The sequence below is a fragment of the Echinops telfairi genome, unplaced genomic scaffold (assembly GCF_000313985.2).
Source record: "Echinops telfairi isolate 266 unplaced genomic scaffold, ASM31398v2 ScPeMD7_7400;HRSCAF=8409, whole genome shotgun sequence".
NCBI lineage: Eukaryota > Metazoa > Chordata > Mammalia > Afrosoricida > Tenrecidae > Echinops > Echinops telfairi.
This window is the reverse complement of record NW_022111300.1, coordinates 20,032,182-20,039,967: the sequence shown is the minus strand read 5'-3', so window position 1 is coordinate 20,039,967 and position 7,786 is coordinate 20,032,182. Positions and strand designations below refer to the sequence as shown.

The 7,786-nt window shown below is 39.6% G+C and overlaps 1 non-coding gene across 1 annotated transcript; it reads right to left on the bottom strand.

Annotated features, from left to right (window-relative positions):
- Positions 1-3,982: 3,982 nt before the first annotated feature.
- Positions 3,983-4,146, bottom strand: LOC115871710. Its single transcript, XR_004047432.1, has one exon. It is a non-coding gene; the product is annotated as a U1 spliceosomal RNA (small nuclear RNA).
- Positions 4,147-7,786: the final 3,640 nt, after the last annotated feature.

Genomic DNA, 7,786 nt, shown 5'->3' with positions numbered 1-7,786 from the left:
AATATTGTCAGGTAATAAAAAGCTCATGAATAAAAAGGAGTAAAACATTGTCAGAGATAGTGGCAGAAGATGAACTCCCCAGGTTGGAAGGCACAAAAATACGCCTGAGGAAGAGCTGCCTTCTTAAAGAGAGTTGACCATAATGACAAGGATGAAGTATAGCCATCGGGGTCTTCATTTGCCCATGATCTTGACTCAAAATGAGAGAGAAATGAAGCTGGCGATCACATGATGGAATTTTGTAAGACCAGTGACTTCTGGACGGCAAACACCTTTTTTCACACAATGGTGACAATATATGTGGACTGTGTCAGATGGAATACGCAGAAATTAGATCGACTGCATCCATGGGACGAGATGATACAGCAGTTCAATATCAGCAGCAAAAATGAGGTCAGGCATGGTCTGACATTTGTCATTTGTCATTTCAGATTGAAGCTGAAGAAAATTAAACCAAATCGAAGAGAGTCAAAATACAACCTTGAGTCTGTCACACTCAAACATCTCAAGATCAGATTTGATGCATTGAACACTAATGAAAGACGACCTCATAAGCTGTGGGGGACCATCAGGAATACCATTCATGAAGAAAGCAAACGGTCATTAAAAGGACAGGAAAGAATAAAAAATCAAAGTGGATGTCAGAAGAGACTCTGAACTTTCTCTTCATCCGAGAGTAACTAAGGCACTCAAAGACCTGCACAGAAAATTTCAGAGGTCAGTTAGTAAAGACAGACTAACATATGACAACAAAATGTACAAAGATATAAAGTTAGAAGAGCTGAAAGGAAGAACACACTCAGCATATTTTAAATGGAAAGAACTCAAGGAAAAATCATTTGAAATATTGAAAGATTCTATAGGCAAAAGAAGATGGGAAGAATACACAGAGTCACTGTACCAAAAATAACTAGTTGACATTCAACTATTTCAAGAGGTAGCATGTGAGCAAGAACCAATGGTCCTGAAGAAAGAAGTCCAAAGTTCACTAAAAGCATTAGGCAGAAACAAGGCTCCAGGAAATGAAGGAAAACCAAGTAAAACGTTTCAACAAGCTGATGAAACACTGGAAGCACTCCTTCTTCTAGGTCCAGAAATTTGGTAGACAGTTACTTGACCAGTTACTTCCAGTAACTGACTGGAAGAAATCCATGTTTATACCCATTCCAAATAAAAGTGATTTAATAGAATGTGCAAGTTATAGAACAATGACACAAGCAAGGAACATTTTGTTTAAGATTAATCAACAATGGTTGCAGCGGGACAGGGACAGGCAGCTGCCAGAGGTTCAGGCTGGATTCAGAAGAGGATGTGGAACAAGGGTTATCATTGCTGATGTCAGATGGATCTTGACTCAAAGCACACACTATCAGAAAGATGTTTTCTTGACTATACAAAGGCATGCAACTATGTGGATCATTAAAAAAAGCTATGGATCGCCTTCAGAAGAAATGAAATTCCAGAACACTTCATTGTGCTTGGACAGAACTTATATATGGATCAAGAGGCAGTTGTGCTAGAAAACAGGGTAAACTGCAAGTTTTACAATCAGGAACGATGTGCCACAGGTTGTATTCGCTCCCTATACTAATTCACCCTTTATGCTGACAAAATAATAAGACAAGGTGTCTAAGCATGGAGCATTGGGATTAGAGGAAATCTTATTAACAATCTGTGATATGCAAATATCAGGACCTTGCTTGCTGAAAGTGAGGGGGCTTGCCGGGTTTACTGATGAAGATCAAGAAGCACAGACTTTAGTCTGGATTACAACTCATTGTAAAGAAAACCACATTCTTCACAACTGGACCAATACATACCACGATGTTAAACGGAGAAAATGCTTGCTTGGACAGTGAGTGCTCATGGAAGCAGCAGTAAGGAGATGTATTTTATGGGGTAAATCTGCTGCACAAGACCTCTTTAAAGCGTTGAAAAGCAAGGAGGTTATTTTGAGGACTAAAGTGTGCCTGATATAAACCATGGTGCTTTCGATCACCTCAAATGCATGTGAAATTTGGACCTTGAATAAGGAAAACTGAAGAACAGATGCATTTGAATGATGTTGGCGAAGACGTATTGAAAATACTATGAACTTCCAAAAGAACGAACAAATAAGTCTTGTCAGAAGCACAGCCAGAACACTCTTTAGAAGCCAGAATGATGAGACATTGTCTCACGTACTTTGAACATTTATCAAGAGAGACCAAAACAAAGCAAAACACACTCGCTGCCATTGAGTCCTTCTAACTCACAGCATTTCTATGAGGGTAGGATGGAACTAGCCCTGTGGATTTCTGAAACCATCGCTCTTCCAGGGGAAGAAAGCCTTCTCTTTCTCCCTCCAAGGTGCTGGTGGTTTTGCACCTGTGTGTTTAGTAACCCATTTTGCAGACAGTGTGTTTAGTAGCCCATTGTGCAACCACTGCACCGCCACTTCTCCTTCATCAGGAGAGACCAGTTCCTGGAAAAGAACATCATGCTCAATAGAGGGTCAGCAAAAAAGGAGAAGACCCTCAACACGATGGATTGACACTGTAACTGCAACAAAGGCCTCACGCACATTAACAATGCGAGACTGGTGCGGGATGCGGTATTCTTTCCCTCTGGCATTCGTAAGGTCTCTATGAGCTGGAACTGACTCAAAGGCATCTAACACAATGCCATATGCATGATAGTTGGTATGCTCAAGTTCATTGTTGCAGCCACTCTATATCTTGAGTCTGTTTCAATTTAAGTAGTTTATTTTCCAGTATATATCAGATGGTACACTGTTGTGATTTATAGGGTTTTCATTAGCTGATTTCACCACACTTTTCTACCCAGACTGACTTAGTCTGAAATCTCTACAGAAACCTGTCTACCATAGTTGGCACTGCTGGTATTTCAAATACTTCATAACACCAGCATCATACAACATGTAAGCTACGAACAACAAACCGATGGATGGGTAGTGGCGAACATGTCGAGGCACAATAAAATAGAAAGCTACTTATTTGGAGAGTGTGGTGAGAGGAGTTGGGGCTATGATGCCCCAAATCACCAAACAATGGAGCAACAGGATATTTTCTAAAGATAACTTAACTTTTGAATATGTAAAGAATTTGGATTTTCCCTGGGGTCTTCGTTGCTCTGTTCCCCTTGTTGTTCTGTTGCACACCCTTAATGTTTCATCTTAGCGTGGTGGGGTCAGAGCAGGTGCAATTCTGGCACTGTGTCTCCAGTGTTGTCCCTTGTAACACTACGGGTCAGTGAGGGATGCTGTGTCTCGTGGAGCCAGCCCCACGGTCCACTCTGTGCTTTGGCTGCTTTGTGTGGGAATATCGCCCTCTGGGCTTGGTGGGCCAGCATGTGTTCCAGGGAATACCAAAAATAGACTTTGGGGCCAGGGCATGGCACCCCATTAGACTCGACCGAAAAACACTCCTAAGGTCAACAAACAGACCTTGAACTATTTACAGGTTTTTCTTTCTTTCTTTGGTCGTTGGTGTTTTGCTTTTGTTTTCTTTTGTTTCTTTGTTTTGCTCTGTCTTGTTTTTTTGTGCATATTATTATCTCTGCAGGTCTATCTAGATAGGATAGGCAGGATAAACAATCTGGAGGAGAAAACAATGGGACCAATGGTTCCGGGAGGACATAGGAGAGGGTGAGGTGAGGGAAAGGAAGTGGTGTTAACCAACCCAGGGACAAGGGAACGACAAGTGATCCAAAATCGATGGCAACCAGGGTGTAGGAGGCCTGGTAGGGCTTGATCAAGGGCAATGTAACCAAGAGGAATTACTGAAAGCCAAATGAATGCTGAACATGATAGTGGGATGTGAGGAAAGTCAAAGGAAATAGAGGAAAGAACTAGGAGGCAAATGGCATTTATAGAGGTCTAAATACAGGCATGTACAATATATATGTAAATATATCTATATATGACGATGAGGAAATAGATCAATGTGCATATATTTATATGTTTATTTTAAAAATTTTTATTCAGGGGATAGCATAAACACAGTCCCACAATACCATAAATTATGCAGTCGAGTTTCCCACATTTGGGGAAATCGCAGAGGTCAGCACACCCGGAGTGCAATGGGTGAGCCACACCCTGGTAAAACCACCTTCATGATCATGGTATCTCCCCTGCCAGGTAAGTATATTTATATGTTTAGTATTAAGGTAGCAGATGGACATTCAACCTCTACTCAAGTACTCCCTCAATTCAAGAACACTTTGTTCTATTAAACTGGCATTCCATGATGCTCACCTGCCTGACACGATCACTGAAGACAAAGCGGGTGCATAAGCAAATGTGGTGAAGAAAGCTCATGGTGCTTGGCTATCAAAAGATATAGCGTCTGGGGTCTTAAAGACTTGAAAATAAACAAGTGGCCATCTAGTTTCGAAGTAACAAAGCCCGCATGGAAGAAGCACACCAGCCTGTGTGATCACAAGATGTCGATAAGATCAGATATCAGGCATTAAAGTAAAAAAATCATATCATTGCGAATGAGGGGGAGTGTGGAGTGGACACCCAAAGCCCATCTGTAGGCAACTGGACATACCCTTACAGAAGGGTCACCGGGAGGAGATGAGCCAATCAGGATGCAGTGTAGCACCGATGAAACATACAACTTTCCTCTAGTTCTTTAATGTTTCCTCCCCCCAACCCCACTATCATGATCCCAATTCTACCTTACAAATCTGGCTGGACCAGCGGATGTACCCTGGTACCAATAAGAACTGGAAACACAGGGAATCAGGACAGATAATGAGACCAATAATGAGAGTAGCGATACCAGGAGGGAACGGAGAAGGTGGGGTAGAAAGGAGCAACCGATAACAATGACCTACCTATAGCCCCCTCCCTGGGGAACAGACAACAGAAAAGTGGGTGAAGGGAGACATCAGGCAATGTAAGACATGAAAAAATAATAATAATTTATAAATTATCAAGGGTTCCTGAGGGAGGGAGGATGGGGAAGGGATGGGAAAAAATGAGGAGCTGATACCAAGGCTCAAGCAGAAAGAAAATGTTCTGAGAATGATGATGGCAATGAATGCACAAATATACTTGACACAATGGATATATGTGTGGATTGTGATAAGAGTTGTACAAGTCCCCAATAAAATGAAATGAAAAGAAATGAGTGTAGAATACAAAAATTTGAGGTTTGTCATAAGTGGATATCAAATAAAGAGGTATTTCTTGGAACCAAATAAAGGGATACGGCATTATTTAAAATTGGAAAATGTGTGGGGCAGGGTTTTATTCTTTAACATTACTCAATCGATCTTGATGTTGAAGAACTAAATGGAGAGAGAGGGTTATTTGAAGAAGAATGTAGCCTCAGTACTGGAGAAAATCTCATTAACAATCTGCAATAGAGTTCATACACGCTTGATAAAATTAAATTCTGGAAGTCCTTACTGATGAAAGTAAACAGCCCTCAATATGCATTGCACTTGAATATAATAAATAAAACACAAGCCCTAACAATAAGAATAATAAACAACACATTAAATGGTGAATAAATTGAACTTGTCGAAGATTTCATTCTTCTTAAGATCAATAAGCAATGGCCATGGAAACAGCAGTAAAGATATTGGACAAATTTGCTGTCAAAGTCCTTTTTTAAGATCTTAAAAAGCAAAGATGTCCCTTTGATGATTAAGATGGGCCCTGACCTAAATGATGTTATTTTAATCATGCATGCTTGCAAAAGCTAGACAATTAAATAGAGACAGTAAAATTAACATTTAAATTATGGTGCTGGTGAAGAATATTGAATATATTATAGATTGCCAGAAACATGAAAAAATCTGTCTTGGAGAAAATGTATCCAGCATTCTCCTTAACGTGAGGCTGCTGAGACTTCCTCTCACTTACTTTGGATTAGCTATCAGGAGAGATCAAGTACTATAGAAGAACATCATGCTTGGTAAAAATGGACCGAAAGAAAGAGAGGAAGGCTGTCAGTGAGATGGATTGTCACATGGGAATGTAATTATTTATAAAAAGAAAAGAAGAGTAAAAGTGTCGGAATTTATCTGGAATAGGAAAATTCATCATTCTCATAGGAAGAAGAGGATATTGAATGTGCTGTTTGTAATTTTCTGGAGGAAAGATGGCAATTATTTCAGGATGTTTGCATTGGAAATCTCCCTCTTTCATCTTCAATGCTTTAGGAAGACAGTTACAGGTGATGTGGAGAATTTGGAGTGAAGAGTGGTAGTAAAAATGAGAAAAAGGATCCGGAGAAGGAGGTGTACAATGGTGGGGAGTGTTCAGCTGACAATGATTTGAAGCAGCATGAATGTAAATATGATTTACTCTTGAGGAGACTTCTATTTCTTTACATTATTTCCAAAATTCAATGAATATAGAGCATGTTTCTATATCTCATTTTACTTTCTTCTTTTATTTAACATAAAACACTAATGTAGAATGAATTTACAACTGTAATATTTAACAGATATTACATTTCTACTTGTGTAATGTGATTATTACAGATAGAATGGCTCTTTTATCCCAAAGGGTTATATGTGATATTGCCTAGTAATAGATGTGCTGTCCTTGTAAATCAAATGTGTCTGCCAGCAAACATAGCTGTGAACAAAATAGATTATGAAACATAGATGAAATTTTTTCTCCTTGCACTGTTTTCTTCTCTTTCCACACACTCTCTCTCCCACACACACATACACGTGCAGATACAATTTAGGTATATCTTGGATTCTTTCAAAAATTTGCAAATAGAAACCAAAGTCTCTTGGGGGCAAACATTTCTATTTATATACTAAGTAGGCTGCTGTTATTTATGCTACTGCCCTTTCGTGCTATAACTGAATTTATCTACTGCACTTCATTAGTGACTTAATAGTACACAATGCTTTCCTGAACTTTCAGTGCTATCATGATTCAGGGCCCTTGCAACATTACTGCCATTACTATATCCAGGGCTATAAATTAAGTATATGTGACTCTTTATTTTTCCTTAAGTCCTCTTCAATTAAAGTAAGGTGCCATGAGGTGAAGAATGGTTTTGGAGCAAGAAAATATGTGGGTAGAGTAATGCTTTAGGCACATTAATCTGCCAAAATTGGAGAGGAAAGAATGGCCTCTACATGGCTGGCAATGGGTTGGATGCTGCGCAGAGTAGAATAGGAGTGATGGAATCAGAAGTCTTCAAATGCAGTTTGGTCTCTATTGACTATGGAATTTGGGGGATCCCTGGTGGCACACTGGGTTAAACGATGGGCTGCTAAGGTGGGCCAGGCTGACACTATGCGCCTATTGGCTGTTCTGTGGGAGTAAGATGAGGCATCTTGTTCCAATAGCGATTTACATCCCTAGACACCACGCTCTCCTCTGTCCTACAGGGTCAAGATGAGTCAGAATCAACTTGATCGTAGTTGGTTGGCTTTAGTTTTGTTGGCTGGGTTTTCGTTTTTGTTGTTTTTCCTCCAGCTACTTTTAAAAGGTCCTCTTTGGCCTTCAGAATTTTGATTATCACTTATCTAAGTGTCGTGCTTTATCGTGTCTAGGTTTTTCTCAATTTCTTCAATGTGCTCATTTATATTTCACACTAAATTTTGAAAAAAATGGCCACTATTTCTTTAACTACTTTTTTCTACCCAAGTCTCTCCTCTCTTCCTCTGTGATATATATGTTGAACCACTTGATAGTGCCCCACAGAACATGAAGACTCTGTGGCCTTTTTTCATTTTCATATTTATACTGACCTGTCCTCAATTTAACTAACTCTACTTTCTATTTTTTGATTAAGCCTATCTA